This window comes from Dendrobates tinctorius, unplaced genomic scaffold, assembly GCF_039654945.1.
Source record: "Dendrobates tinctorius isolate UK_male_01 unplaced genomic scaffold, ASM3965494v1 ptg000051l, whole genome shotgun sequence".
Lineage (NCBI taxonomy): Eukaryota > Metazoa > Chordata > Amphibia > Anura > Dendrobatidae > Dendrobates > Dendrobates tinctorius.
The window spans coordinates 11,476,226-11,493,394 of NW_027361719.1; positions in this window are offsets into that span (position 1 = coordinate 11,476,226).

A 17,169-nucleotide genomic window follows, 5' to 3' on the forward strand; every position below is an offset into this window, starting at 1 on the left:
TGCTGCTGGAGAGAGCGCGGTCCTGTCACCCTTTGAGGCAATTAACATCAAAAACCAGGAGAGTTCTGCCGGCACTCCCACCGCATAAAGACCTAAATCCTGCTGCCCCAAGCTGGTGTCCAGAGAACCCTCCGACCATTTGAGACACACAGTGAGAGCCCTTCTGAGACTTGTGGTTCTACCAGCGCTATTTACAGTGAGTACACTACAACCCAGACTATTGACAGTAATATTCATCTAAGTGCACCAACGGTTCTAATTTGCGCACCAACATCCGCAGCAACTGGGCCCCAACGTTTGGACTGGGTTAATACCAAAGAGGCGGAACCTGCTACGTTATATTTGCAGGGTCGGAGTAGAAGTAGACTGTGATGTGTATATGTCTTTTATAGAGCACCGTTACTTGTATTGTATGTTATTCCTTTAAACCCACCTCAATTCTGCTGCATAGCAATAAATCTAATCCAATCAAGATTCGGGTGGAGGCACAGCGCCCTAGAGAGGTGAGACCCCCCCATAACACCCAGTGTACCGTGGTAGCCCTAAAGGGGTGTTACACAAGGGAATCTCTCAGCAGGTTTAAACTATGTAATAGGACAGCACCATGAGTTACAGACAAATACCCTGATTCCAGTGATGCATAACTTAGTTTACTGGATGCCGCAGTAGTTTTCTCTGCTGCAGAGCTCAGTTGTTGATCTGTGTACATTGTATAGTGACAGAGAGCTGTTAATGAGTGGTCGGGGCGTAATTTAAGAGGCACGGGGCAGCTTGTCCTCTAGTGATAATCTCCTGTTGTTAAAACATTGATTGTTTTGAAAAAGCAACACACAGCCCAGTAAGGGACATGGCACTGTTATCAGGAACTCTGCTGATAGTGTTCTCATATTACATAAGAGAAACCCGGTGATAGATGATCTTTACCATTTAACAACGCTCATTATTTGTGGTCTTTTGTGAAATAGGCAAAATATTTATAGACATCTCCATGCCCATTATAAAACCTAAAGGGGCTGTGCAAAAGGCTTCCTCAATAACAGATCAGTGGGGGTCCGATACCTGACACTCTCGCCTGATACCTAGAGCTGCAAATCACTCAAAATCCACAATGTATTGGGTCAGAACATGACAGCTCTAAGTACTACATAGTGGCAGTTCTGGGGTACTACATCTCAAGTTATGATAAATAATAGTATTAATAATAATAATAATGAAAAATAATAATAACAACATAATAAACACAATGTAATAAAAAATAAATACTAATAATAAATAATAAAAATAATGATAAATAATTAATTAATAAAATAAGAAATAAATGCTAATACAATTTGTGAATGAACCAATTGATTGTTGTATATTCTGCATCCATCTCCGCAGAAGATAAAGAAAATACTGCACCTTGAGTTGAGGCATTTATATTCCACCATTTCCAGGGGGGTTTATGGTATTGTTTCAGGAAATCATTAATCGGCAGTTTATTTCCAGCCCAGAATGAGTGAAAGAAAATGACCGTAACAAAACCAAAACTAAATGGCAGCCATGAAACCTGTCCACCGGGAAATATCATCGTTCGTTCTGCAAGAAAGATATACAGTTTTGAATGAGACTAGTCCTCCTTACTATATTTTGGAATATGGTTTGGGACAATTTCACATGAGTATAATATAGGTGCAATTCTGTGCCCGTAAAATGGCTGTAATCTCAGCATGACCATGGATCTGATCAAATGATAAAGCCTTATGTTGCTGATATTTTGGTGGTCGAGAAGCAGGTTTGATCTGGGATTAGCACCCATATGACTCTTATTAAAAATTGACCGTGAAATTGTCAGGTGACCAACTTTAGGCTCTGTTCAAGTTTTACTTCTCCACATTATGTTAAAGAATACATATTCTTTACATATCAACAATTAAGGCAGTAAATACATTTCTGTTGTTTGTACTCAGATTTTAAATGACAGTGGGCATCCAGCTCAATCTCCATCCACATATAGAACCTTTTGTATTAAGGTTTTCACCTTTTCCCAAAATCCAGCCAGCCCAGGGCAAGACCAGAAAATGTGGAACTGAGAACCCGGTGCTGAGCAACAACGCTTGCAAATATTTGGGAGCTGATGGCTCAATCTATGAAGGAGCTCAGGAGTGTGATACCAAAACATCAAAATTTTATATTGCTCTTCCTTATAAAGGGTGCAGATAGAGGATTTGACTATCTTTTCCCATATACTCTGTCAGCATTGGGGAGATGGCCTCCTTCCCAGGAGAGACTCCCATCTAACCATATACAGATGATTCAAGGGGGTCAGTTCGAGGAGAACCCAAGATCCTGTAAATATCTGATAATAACCCTTTAGTTGATGAGCCTTTCTTAAAAAGCGTCTCAAATGCCGTTGGTTGAGAAACCATCAGTGAGCCATATAGTGAAGACACCAGGTGATTAATCTGCATGAACTGGAAGAACTCTCTATTAGTTACAGTATAACAAATTTAGATTTCATATAATCAAACGAGAGAACTTCCAACGAGTTTCCATCCACCAAATCCCAAATCCAAATAATCCTACCAAAATCCACGGGTGGACCATTGCCGGTTTCAAACTTTTTGGCATCAGACGCTGGTATATAAAAGATATCATTGGGGAATTGGGGGAGACCAACCCAAAATGCCTTGCACATGAGAGCCACAGATCCCTCATAAACTGCATAGGGCCCAACAAAGTACGTTATTGTAAATGGTATCTTAACCCCTTCCCAAACAATGACACCATATAGGCGTCATGAAAACTGGTGCCAATCTGACCAGTGATGCCTATGTGGTGTCATGACTTTAAAGCCCCCCTGCGGGTCGGGTGACCTAGGTCACTGAAAGGTCATCCAACCCACAGATACAGGGGGCTTTGTTCTTCACCATAGGGGGCGTGGCTTCACCCCCACATGACTACGATCGCTCTGACTGGCTGTTAAAAGTGAAACAGCCAATCAGAGCGATAGTAATATTTCATCCATGAAAATTGATGAAATATTACAATCCAGCCATGTCCGACGCTGCTGTAGCATCAGACATGGCTGGAGACAGCGATCCGACCCCCCCCACCCGTTAACGGGGTGATCTGCCCCCTGCCACTGAATGACAGCGGCGATGTACTGACGCTGTTATCATCTCCCCCCGCCTTCCCTCCGCTTCCCCCGACTTCCGATCGCCCCCCCTTCCACCCCCCGGTACTCACCGAGCGCCGTTATGGCTCCCGGTGTCCCGCGGTCCCGGACCATGGGCGCCGCTATATTGGAAAATGGCGGGTGCATGCGCAGTGCGCCCACCGGCTGCAATTTCCATTCATTCATATTGATCACTGTGATAAAATCTCACAGTGATCATAATAGAATGAAAAGTAAATAAACCCCCCGTTTATCACCCCCATAGGCAGGATCAACTAATAAAATAAAGAAATTATTTTTATTTTTCAATTAGGGTTAGGGTTGGAAAGAGGGTTAGGATTGGAAAGAGGGTTAAGGTTGGAAAGAGGGTTAGGATTGGAAAGACGGTTAGGGTTAGGGTTGGAATTAGGGTTAGGGTTGGAATTAGGGTTAGGTTAGAGTTAGGGTTGGAATCAGGGTTAGGGTTGGAATTAGGGTTAGGCTTGTGGTTAGAGTTATGGTTAGGGTTGGGATTAGGGTTAGAGGTTTGTGGGGGTTAGGGTTATGGTTAGGGTTGGGATTAGGGTTAGGGATGTGTTGGGGTTAGGGCTTTAGTTAGGGGTGTGTTGGGGTTAGGGTTGAAGTTAGAATTGTGGGGTTTCCACTGTTTAGGCACATCAGGGGGTCTCCAAACGTGACATGGTGCAACCATTGATTCCAGCCAATTTTGCATGCAAAAAGTTAAACGGTGCTCCCTCCCTTCCAAGCCCCGACGTGTGCCCAAACAGTGGTTCACCCCAACATATGGGGTATCAGCGTACTCAGGAAAAATTGCACAACAACCTTGGGGGTCTAATTTCTCCTGGTACCCTTGGAAAAATAAAAAATTGGGGGCTAAAAAAATATTTTTGTGGAAAATTTTTTTTTTTTTTCAATTTTCACGTCTCTGCTTTATAAACTTCTGTGAAGCACTTGGGGGTTCAAAGTGCTCACCAGGCATCTAGATAATTTCCTTGGCAGGTCTAGTTTCCAAAATGGGGTCACTTGTGGGGGGTTTCTATTCTTTAGGCACATCAGGGGCTCTGCAAACGTAACGACGACCGCAGACCATTCCATCAAAGTCTGCATTTCAAAATGTCACTACTTCCATTCCGAGCCCCGACGTGTACCCAAACAGTGGTCCCCACCCACATATGGGGTACCAGCGTACTCAGGACAAACTGGACAACAACTTTTGGGGTCTAATTTATCCTGGTACCCTTGTGAAAATAAAAAATTGCGCACTAAAAAATAATTTTTTGAGGAAAAAAAAATTTTATTTTCACGGCTCTGCGTTATAAACTTTTGTGAAGCACTTGGGGGTTCAAAGTGCTCAGTATGCATCTAGATAAGTTCCTTAGGTGGTCTAGTTTCCAAAATGGGGTCATTTGTGGGGGAGCTCCAATGTTTAGGCACACCAGGGCTCTCCAAACACGACATGGTGTCCGCTAACGATTAGAAGTAATTTGCATTTCAAAAAGTCAAATGGCGCTCCTTCCCTTCTGAGCCCTGCCGTGTGCCCAAACAGTGTTTCCCCCCCACATATGGGGTACCAGCGTACTCAGGACAAACTGGACAGCAACTTTTGGGGTCCAATTTCTCCTGTTAGCCTTGTGAAAATTAAAAATAGTGTGCTAAAAATCATTTTTGAGGAAAAAAAATTATTTTTTATTTTCACTGCTCTGTGTTATAAACTTTTGTGAAGCACTTGGGGGTTCAAAGTGTTCACTACACATCTAGATAAGTTCCTTAGGGGGTCTAGTTTCCAAAATGGGGTCACTTGTGGGGGGGCTCCAATGTTTAGGTGCACAGGGGCTCTCCAAACGCGACATGGTGTCCGATAACGATTGGAGCTAATTTTCCATTCAAAAAGTCAAATGGTGCTCCTTCCCTTCCAGACCCTGCCGTGTGCTTAAACAGTGGTTTATGACCACATTTGAGGTATCGGTGTACTCAGGAGAATTTGCTCAACAAATTTTAGGATCCATTTTATCCTGTTGCCCATGTGAAAATGAAAAAACTGAGGCTAAAAGAAAATTTTTGTGAAAAAAAAGTACTTTTTTTTTTACAGATCAATTTGTGAAGTACCTGGGGGTTCAAAGTGATCACTATGCATCTAGATAAGTTCCTTGGGGGGTCTAGTTTCCAAAATGGGGTCACTTGTGGAGGAGCTCCAATGTTTATGCACACAGGGGCTCTCCAAATGTGACATGGCAACCGCTAAAAATTCCAGCATATTTTCCATTCAAAAAGTCAAATGGCGCTTCTTCCCTTCTGAGCCCTGCCGTGCGCCTAAACAGTGGTTTATGACCACATATGAGTTATCGGTGTACTCAGGAGAAATTGTCCAACAAATTTTACAATCCATTTTATCCTGTTGCCCATGTGAAAATGAAAAAATTGATGCTAAAAGAAAATTTTTGTTGAAAAAATTAATAAAATGTCCATTTTTTCTTTCCATGTTGCTTTAGTTCCTGTGAAACACCTGAAGGGTTAATAATCTTCTTGAATATAGTTTTGAGTAGCTTGAGGGATGCAGTTTTTAGAATGGTGTCACTTTTGGGTATTTTCTGCCATATAGACCCCTCAAAGTGACTTCAAATGTGAGGTGGTCCTTAAAAAAATGGTTTTGTTAATTTTATTGTAAAAATGAGAAATCGCTGGTCAACTTATAATCCTTATAACTTCCTAAGGAAAAAATATTTTGCTTCCAAAATTGTGCTGATGTAAAGTAGACATGTGGGAAATGTTATTTAATAACTATTTTGTGTCACATAACTCTCTGGTTTAACAGAATAAAAATTAAAAATTTGAAAATTGCGAAATTTTCAACATTTTTGCCAAATTTCTGATTTTTTCACAAATAAACACAAAAATTATCGACCTAAATTTACCACTAACATGAAGCCCAATATGTCACGAAAAAACATTCTCAGAATCGCTAGGATCCGTTAAAGCATTCCAGAGTTATTGCCTCATAAAGGGACACTGGTCAGAATTGCAAAAAATGACCTGGTCATTAAGGTCAAAATAGGCTTGGTCATGAAGGGGTTAATAGGCTTTGTCGGCCATAAAAGGGAGTTTTGGTGGATCAGAGCCTACCATATCTTTTCTATTTCAGTCCAAATATTGTAATCCTATAAGGACGCCCACAAGGGACTCCTCAGGTGTGCTGCCCAATAGTATTTAGCGATATCTGGAACAGACAAGCCCCATTGTGATCTATGAGATGTGAGAAAACTTTTGGATATTCTATGGCATCTTTTGTTCCATATGAACTTCATTATAGCAGCTTGGAGAGACCTAAGATAACAAAGGGGAACCTTAATGGTGAGAGTCTCAAAATAATAAAGTAGCTTAGGCAGGAGAGTCATCTTAACTGAAGCTATCCGGCCAATCATCAAGAGCGAAAGTGGCATCCACTTAGGCTGGTTTCACATTTACGTTTCGGTGTGCAGCGTATGATCCACATAGATCCGCATGCGTCATGCATACAGATCTTTAACATGGTTTACGCAGGAATACGCAGTGTGTGGCGGTGCGCGGCGAACGCAGCATGTTACATTTTTTGAGGCGTCAAAAAAAGTCAAATATGCGTAGGCATGCGCATGAGGATGAGTGTGTCAAAACAATGCATTACTGTCTATTGGAACGCATTGGAACGCAAGGACATGCGTACGTATACGTTCGATATGCATGCGTACTTCAGACTGAACAATCCTCCAATTGACTGCCACTTCCCCTGTAACAACTTCCCCAACCACTCCTAGCCTACCATCACAGCCTGACACCCTCCACGTCCACAATGTAACTCCCTCCCACAGATCCCAAAAATAAAGCCCTTTTTTTCCTTTTTTGTTATTTATTTGTCAAATTTCCTCTTGGTGTTATGCTTGTTAATAAAAATTCATTTGGTTCACAATCCATGTTACCCTGTGTTTTGTTTATCTCTTTATTTAAACATGTGTGTATTGTTGAGTGAAGTATTAACGGGTGATACAGTCAAGGTGTTTATTATTAAAGTTACAGTCAAGGTGCTAGTATTAAATCAGCAAATATTACAGGTACATAACATTACAGGTACATTTAACTTAGCGACTTAAACCATTTTGCCATGCCACACGTCCAATATCCAAAACAAAGTAGGCAGCAAATTTATCCCTCATTTGGGCAACTTCCACTGTAGTCCTCAGAGGGTGATCTTTGTAATCCTGCAATGTGGTATGAACAGGTACGTCAAGTTCTAATTGTTGTCGCTCTTTCACCAGGATGTAATTGTGCAAAACAACACACGCTTTCACAACCTCAACAATTGTCTCAATTTTTAGATTGATGGCTGTTCCCAAAATGCACCATTTAGATACCAGCAATCCAAAGGCACACCCCACAGTTCTTCGTGCCCTTGTCAGTTGGTAGTTGTAAGTCCTTTTGGTGTGATTCAAGTCCCGACTTGAGTACGCTTTTATGAGGTTGGCACACATTTGAAATGCCTCATCCCCAACCACAACAAATGGCATTGGCAGTCCTTCAGTGTTCGGAAGAGGTCGTGGCTGTGGATAATTGAAATCGTTACCATACAAACGTTGGCCCATGTCAGAGTTTTTGAAAGTCTGTGAGTCATTTCCTCGTCCAAATGAGCCAACGTCCACGGCGGCAAATCGACAGTCAGCATCTGCAGTTGCCATGAGAACCATGGAAAAGTATTCTTTTGTAATTGAAATACTAGGATCCACTTCCAGCAGGTTTCATAATCTGAATGTGTTTGCCATCCACAGTCCCAAAGCAGTTAGGAAAATTACAAATGTCCTGGAATTTTGCAGCATTTTCCAGCCAGAGTTCAGTTGTGGTTTGGGGGAGGAATTCTTCATACAGAATGTCACATAAAGCACGGCAGGTGTCTCCAACAATCCCAGAAAGCATGGACACTCTAATCCGGAATTGAAAATGTAGAGATGATAAGGTCTCCCGGTAGACAGGAATCTGCAAAACAGAAAATGGAAAAAAAAAAGTACATGGCTTTTAAAACAATAATAATAACAACATGTGTTTGATTTTCAAATTTACATACTTCAGGGTCACCAACAGAAGTTCCTCAGCAGGAATTTCTCAACGTAGCTGTGTGTCCTGTCTGGTGATGGTTCCTTGGACATGTAGCAGCAAGTCATTGAAGCTCTGTTCCGACATTCTCGTGTACTCAAAAAACTTCTCCGGGTTTTCACGCAGCTCAGTGTACAAGGAGTGGTAGGCTCAACGGCTCTCTCGGACATCAAGGATGGGGTGTTGTCAATGGCGACAACGACATCTTCTCCATCTTTCTCTTCTTCCTTCTTCTTCACAAGCAAAAGCAAAGGCAAGAGCCAATTTCAATGACAAATCAAGATGAAGAAGGAAGCTTTCCATGCTAAGATCCATCTTGAAGCTGGATACAGCAGCAAAAGACGAGGATTTCTTCTGTACAGTGTGCATATATATATAGAAATCTCATGAGACACACCCATATCGAACACATGCGCATAAACAACGTTAACACATGCAAAAAATGCACACACAGCTTTTTTTTCCGTCGTGCGTAAGATGATGCGAAAAAAAAATGCTGCTTAAACATGCGTTTTGCATGCGGATGATACGCTGTGGACTCAAACGCTAATGTGAACCTAGCCTTAGTCAACAGCCTCCTCAACTCTCCAAAAAGAGATGGCTATTATGATTTTGACGTATCATTGCCGATAAAGGCTCTATACACTTTACATATAGCAGGGGGGAAAGAGGGCATTCCTGCCTCTTGCCATTTGAGATGAGAAAAGAGGCGGAAACACAAAAAGGCATTTTATTTGAGGCTGATGGGGATCTATACAATGCCTTTAATGCTGTAAAAAAAATCCCCAAGATACCAAATGTTTTATTGTTTTATTTATTACTGTTTCAAACAAGAAAGACCAGTTAAGTTGGTCAAATGCCTTCTCTGCGTCTAAACTTAAACTAAGCATTTGTGTTTTATTTTTGTTGGACACATCAATCAAATCCTTCTGGCGCTGTCCACTCCCTGTCGAAAAGGGATAAAGCCTACCTGATCCTTAGCCACTGTATATACCGTGTATAAGCCGAGTTTTTCAGCACATTTTTTTTGTGCTGAAAACACCCCCCTCAGCTTATACACGAGTCATTGTGACAGAAGGTGACGGGGGAGGGGGAGCGGCGAAGCAACGCGTCACAGAAGGCAGGAGCCGGCGGCTGCGGCTGTAACTGTGCCCACTGCTAAAGAGAAATGAAAGCCGCCGACTTCCAGCAGCTGCCTGGCTATCATGGGTGCTTGTTCAGTAAGGGAATGAATAGGCGCGGAGAATAGTAAATATTCATTCCCTTAATATGCGGGGACACATGATCTTCTGGCCCGCAGGAGCTGCTGGCACCGGAACAAGATGCTGTGAGGGCGCGCAGGGAAGGTAAGTAGGATGTTTTTTCAATGCTTTTCTCATGGGGGCCATTCATACAAAAAAAGGGATGAGGAACCTTGCATACAAGAATAGGGATGAGGAGCCATGCATGCAAGGATGGAAATAAGGTGCCATGCATACAGGAATGAGAATAAGGAGCCATGCAGACAAGGATGGGAATAAGGAGCCATGCAGACTAGGATGGGAATAAGGAACCATGCAGACAAGTATGGGAATAAGGAGCCATGCAGACAAGGATCGAGTTAAGGAGCCATGCAGACAAGGATGAGAATAAAGAGCCCTGCATGCAGACAAGGATGGGAATAAGGAGCCATGCAGACAAGGATGGGAATAAGGAGCCATGTAGACCAGGAAGGGAATAAAGAGCTATGCATGCAGGCAAGGATGGTAATAAGGAGCCAAGCAGACAAGGATGAGAATAAGGAGCCATGTAGACAAGGATAGGGATAAGGAGCTATGCAGAAAAGGATGGGAATAAGGAGCCATGTATACAAGGATGAGATTAAGGAGCCAAGCAGACAAGGATGGGAATAAGGAGCCATGCAGACAAGGATGGTAATAAAGAACCATGCAGAAAAGGATTGGAATAAGGAGCCATGTAGACAAGGATGAGGAGCCATGCATGCAAGGATGGGAATAAGGTGCCATGCATTCAAGAATGGGAATGGGAATAAGGACTCATGAAGACAAGGATGGGGTTGAGGAGCCATGCAGACTAGGATGGGAATAAGGAACTATGCAGACAAGTATGGGAATAAGGAGCCATGCAGACAAGGATGGGGTTAAGGAGCCATGCAGACAAGGATGGGAACAAAGAGCCATGTATGCAGACAAGGAGGGGAATAAGGAGCCATGCAGACAAGGATGGGAATAAGGAGCCATGTAGACCAGGAAGGGAATAAAGAGCTATGCATGCAGGCAAGGATGGTAATAAGGAGCCAAGCAGACAAGGATGGGAATAAGGAGCTATGCAGAAAAGGATGGGAATAAGGAGCCATGTATACAAGGATGAGAATAAGGAGCCAATCAGACAAGGATGGGAATAAGGAGCCATGCAGACTAGGATGGGAATAAGGAACCATGCAGACAAGTATGGGAATAAGGAGCCATGCAGACAAGGATCGAGTTAAGGAGCCATGCAGACAAGGATGAGAATAAAGAGCCCTGCATGCAGACAAGGATGGGAATAAGGAGCCATGCAGACAAGGATGGGAATAAGGAGCCATGTAGACCAGGAAGGGAATAAAGAGCTATGCATGCAGGCAAGGATGGTAATAAGGAGCCAAGCAGACAAGGATGAGAATAAGGAGCCATGTAGACAAGGATGGGGATAAGGAGCTATGCAGAAAAGGATGGGAATAAGGAGCCATGTATACAAGGATGAGATTAAGGAGCCAAGCAGACAAGGATGGGAATAAGGAGCCATGCAGACAAGGATGGTAATAAAGAACCATGCAGAAAAGGATTGGAATAAGGAGCCATGTAGACAAGGATGAGGAGCCATGCATGCAAGGATGGGAATAAGGTGCCATGCATTCAAGAATGGGAATGGGAATAAGGAGTCATGAAGACAAGGATGGGGTTGAGGAGCCATGCAGACTAGGATGGGAATAAGGAACTATGCAGACAAGTATGGGAATAAGGAGCCATGCAGACAAGGATGGGGTTAAGGAGCCATGCAGACAAGGATGGGAACAAAGAGCCATGTATGCAGACAAGGAGGGGAATAAGGAGCCATGCAGACAAGGATGGGAATAAGGAGCCATGTAGACCAGGAAGGGAATAAAGAGCTATGCATGCAGGCAAGGATGGTAATAAGGAGCCAAGCAGACAAGGATGGGAATAAGGAGCTATGCAGAAAAGGATGGGAATAAGGAGCCATGTATACAAGGATGAGAATAAGGAGCCAAGCAGACAAGGCTGGGAATAAGGAGCCATGCAGACAAGGATGGTAATAAGGAACCATGCAGACAAGGATGGGAATTAGGAACCATGCAGACAAGGATGGGAATAAGAAGCCATGCTGTTAGGGTTGGCGGATTTCACTAAATAAAAATTAATAACAAAGTGCAATCGCAACCCAAGAATAATCAGACTAGCTTGGTCAGAAAATAGACTGTAGCACAGTACCGAAGGAATAAGCAAACTCAAGGTCACAAACAAGCTGAAGAGGTGAGAGCCGGTCAGGAGCGGATAAGCCAAAGACAAAAGATAGAAGCAGGTCCAAATACAAGTCAAGTCAAAAACCAAGGAGTCAACACACTTACAGGGAAACACTGAGTCAGGAAAGACAGAGGGAGTAAACAGACACGAGGTAAGTCAGGGATCACAGCAGGACAAATCAGGATATACCAGAGTCAGATACACACACCGTAGGCAGAACTATAGCTGACACCACCTGCAGGATACAGCAGAGCTAAATAGCAAACCAGAAACAAGACTGAGGCTGAGAACAGTTAACCCCTGACATGATCAGACCAGGACAAGGGAATACAGGACTGAAAAGTCAGTCTGGATCATGACAATCACACAGCATACAGACAGATTGGTATAATATCCACACTCAGACCATAACACATATGATACTAGCGCAGCGGCATGCACCTCTGAGAGCCTTTTATACACTAGGCTCATGTCCAGTTGGACAAGACCTTGCCCGTGGACAAATCCGGAGCTGCCACCTCACCAGAGCGGCTGACGTCCGACCACCACTGAGAAAACGCCACATCACGGACATGCTCAGTAAGGTGATTTCTGGGCTTAGACTTCCAAGTGCCAGGTTCACCTGCATATTATTGACTACTAAGGACATGGCTGGAGAGCCAGCAGAAACCAACCGAACATCACGAGCCTGAGTAAGACACTGGGACCTATGTCTCTGCTGAGCAGCAGCCGCAGCAGCCGAACCCGAATGGGAGACAGATAAGGCTTGGGATCTATCTCATGCAGCAGAAGAATCCCGATGCCTAAAGATACTGTCACACTTAGCGATGTACCAGCGATCCCGACCAGCGATATGACGCGGTCAGGATCGCTGGTACATCGCTAAGTGGTCGCTAGTGAGCTGCCACACAGGCAGATCTCACTAGCGACATCGCTGGGGACGGGGATCGCTACTTACCTGTCACACCAGGCGATCCTGCGTCCTCCCGCCCGGCTCCACGTGTCGCTCGTCCTCACAGCAGGAAGCGCCACAGGAAGCTGACGACGAGAAACAGTCCTGAACGTTCTCGCGCGATCAGCGATAACCAGCGGGGGAGCCGGTCGTTGGTAAGTATCAGACACAGAGATATCGCTAGCAATATCGCTATAACGTCACAAGTTATAGTGATATTGCTAGCGATATCTCTTAGTGTGACATGCCCTTTACACATGCATACAAGGATTAGATTAAGGAGCCAAGCAGATAAGGATGGAAATAAGGAGCCATGCAGACAAGGATGGAAATAAAGAGCCATGCAGACAATGATGGGAATAAGGAGCCATGTAGACAAGGATGGGAATAAGGAGCCATGAAGACAAGGATGGGGATGAGGAACCATGCATACCAGGATAGGGATAAGGGAAGAATGCATACCTGGCTTATACTCAAGTCAATAAGTTTTCCCAGGTTTTCGTGGCAAAATTAGGTGCCATAGCTTATATTTGGGTCGGCTTATACACCAAGTATATATGGTAAGTCTATTAGCCAGCATACGGGTAAATATTTTCAAGTTTGAGTTTAATAGGGCTATCGGACGATATATACTGCTCAAACAAATAAAGGGAACACATCCTAGATATCACTGAATGACAAATTCCAGTTGCAAATCTTTATTCATTACACATGTAATGCATTGAGAGCAATAAAACATAAAAATGATTATTATAAGTTAAAATTAATATCCAATGAAGTCTGATTGACTTGGAGTTAAATTGTGTTGTTTAAGTGTTCCCTTTATTTTTTTGAGCAATATAATTAGAGCAATCCAGAGGGTCTTTTCCCACCTTAGGAATCAGTATCAAGTATGAATGCAACAGGGTATGTGGTATGGGAAAGCCCTCAATGAATGAGTTAAACATTTTAGTCATGTGGGGGATCAGCTCCTCTGCAAAAGTTTTATAATAAAGATATATCAGCCCGTCTGGGCCAGGAGACTTTCCCAAAGGCGAGTCTTTCAAAATTTCAGCAATTTCATCTTGGGTAACCGGAATATTAAGAGAGTTTATCGCTTCAGGAAACAGGACTGGTAAATTTAAATTGGGTAAGTCATAAGTAATGATGTTGATATATTTTTTAAAATTAGTATTAACTTTTTTAACTTGTCCGCTAAGGGAAATTGAACATGTAATAAAGTAAAACTGTAGTAATGCATTAAATAGCTTATTTAATAGCCTCCCTATGAAGGTGTACTAACATGACAGACATGAGGATCTTCAGTAGATCACTTTGCAGGAGGGGATCAATGTGCATCAGAAACAACACCCACATTCTTAAACTCTTAAACCCTAATATCGTGATTGACAGTGACATCTAAAAATGTATGGGGAACAAGATTACCAACTCACAAAATGTACAGTATCTGCTACTGTATATGTCTCCATGTGTGACCACCCAATGGTGTTATGTGAATTGCAGAATGTCGAGGGTCTTTCTATCGTTCTAGTATGTTGTGATATTGCACTGAAATTGCTTTGCGTGAAACTGGAGTCTATTAACCAAATTCCAAAAAAGATAAGGGTGGAGAGATCTTTAGTAGAGTTGAGCGACTTTTGTTTTTTTAGGGTCGCGTTTCGTTTCGTGAAACCCGACTTTTCCAAAAGTCGGGTCGAGCAAGATCGTCCGATTATAGGGAAAAGTCGGGGTCGTCCCGAAACACGAAACCCAATGTAAGTCAATGGGGAATAAAAGTCGGCAGTGAGAGGAGGACAGGAAACACACCTACAGTGCCCATTTGAATGCCAAAATCATCAATTCTTCTTACTTAAGCTTGTCAACCTTAATTAACTTCATAATACAAGTTACGCACTGAAAAATGGGGGTTATTTGGCTAAATTTGTGGGGGGGGAGGGCTGGCTGCAGGTTTTCATGTGCCCTGGGCGAAAGAGCGCCCCTTTAACACATACCACAACTCATCATGCTCCGATACGGCAGAGAAATAGCGGTATAGTACAATGAAAAATACCTCACTTTTTACATCTCATGACGAGGCCCATCTATTTCTCCATACAAAATCATTGGTCCCATATAATGTTTGAAACAGTATATGATGAGCTCCACATAATGCTACAGTATATGTTGGTCCCCATGGATGAAGCTCCACTGTCTTATGGGCCCAAATAATGCTCCAAACATAATGGGCCCCATTTCTAATGCTCTAGTGTATAATGGGCCCTGTAAATGCTGCTCCAGTGTCTGATGTAACCTTTGGAATGTTCCAGTGTATGGTGGGCCCCATCTATCATTCTCCAGAGTATAGTGCTCCCCAAAAATTGCTGTCCCAACATAGAAAACAATCAAATAAGTCTCCTCGCTAGGGAATCCCTGTACTTGTCTGGACAGGTGCTGTAGCTTGCTTAACAGCTCGCCAGCCGTTCTCACGCCCAGTATGGATTGCACGTGATTGCACAAAGGTTAGAAAGGGTACCGTATCCCTGGATAACATGTATGGATAGCGTACACATTCAAAATATATGTCTATACAGCATGAGGCAGGCTCAGACGGTGTTAGGCCCAGTATGGATTGCACGTCATTGCACAAAGGTTAGAAGGGGTACCGTATCCCCGGATAACATGTATGGATAGCGTACACATTCAAAATATATGTCTATACAGCATGAGGCAGGCTCAGACGGTGTTAGGCCCAGTATGGATTGCACGTCATTGCACAAAGGTTAGAAAGGGTACCGTATCCCCGGATAACATGTATGGATAGCGTACACATTCAAAATATATGTCTATACAGCATGAGGCAGGCTCAGACGGTGTTAGGCCCAGTATGGATTGCACGTCATTGCACAAAGGTTAGAAGGGGTACCGTATCCCCGGATAACATGTATGGATAGCGTACACATTCAAAATATATGTCTATACAGCATGAGGCAGGCTCAGACGGTGTAAGGCCCAGTATGGATTGCACGTCATTGCACAAAGGTTAGAAGGGGTACCGTATCCCCGGATAACATGTATGGATAGCGTACACATTCAAAATATATGTCTATACAGCATGAGGCAGGCTCAGACGGTGTTAGGCCCAGTATGGATTGCACGTGATTGCACAAAGGTTAGAAAGGGTACCGTATCCCTGGATAACATGTATGGATAGCGTACACATTCAAAATATATGTCTATACAGCATGAGGCAGGCTCAGACGGTGTTAGGCCCAGTATGGATTGCACGTCATTGCACAAAGGTTAGAAGGGGTACCGTATCCCTGGATAACATGTATGGATAGCGTACACATTCAAAATATATGTCTATACAGCATGAGGCAGGCTCAGACGGTGTTAGGCCCAGTATGGATTGCACGTCATTGCACAAAGGTTAGAAAGGGTACCGTATCCCCGGATAACATGTATGGATAGCGTACACATTCAAAATATATGTCTATACAGCATGAGGCAGGCTCAGACGGTGTTAGGCCCAGTATTGATTGCACGTCATTGCACAAAGGTTAGAAGGGGTACCGTATCCCCGGATAACATGTATGGATAGCGTACACATTCAAAATATATGTCTATACAGCATGAGGCAGGCTCAGACGGTGTTAGGCCCAGTATGGATTGCACGTCATTGCACAAAGGTTAGAAGGGGTACCGTATCCCCGGATAACATGTATGGATAGCGTACACATTCAAAATATATGTCTATACAGCATGAGGCAGGCTCAGACGGTGTTAGGCCCAGTATGGATTGCACGTCATTGCACAAAGGTTAGAAGGGGTACCGTATCCCCGGATAACATGTATGGATAGTGTACATTCAAAATATATGTCTATACAGCATGAGGCAGGCTCAGACGGTGTTAGGCCCAGTATGGATTGCACGTCATTGCACAAAGGTTAGAAAGGGTACCGTATCCCCGGATAACATGTATGGATAGCGTACACATTCAAAATATATGTCTATACAGCATGAGGCAGGCTCAGACGGTGTTAGGCCCAGTATGGATTGCACGTCATTGCACAAAGGTTAGAAGGGGTACCGTATCCCCGGATAACATGTATGGATAGCGTACACATTCAAAATATATGTCTATACAGCATGAGGCAGGCTCAGACGGTGTTAGGCCCAGTATGGATTGCACGTCATTGCACAAAGGTTAGAAGGGGTACCGTATCCCCGGATAACATGTATGGATAGCGTACACATTCAAAATATATGTCTATACAGCATGAGGCAGGCTCAGACGGTGTTAGGCCCAGTATGGATTGCACGTCATTGCACAAAGGTTAGAAAGGGTACCGTATCCCTGGATAACATGTATGGATAGCGTACACATTCAAAATATATGTCTCAGGAGGCAGGCTCAGACGGTGTCAGGCACAGTATGGATTTG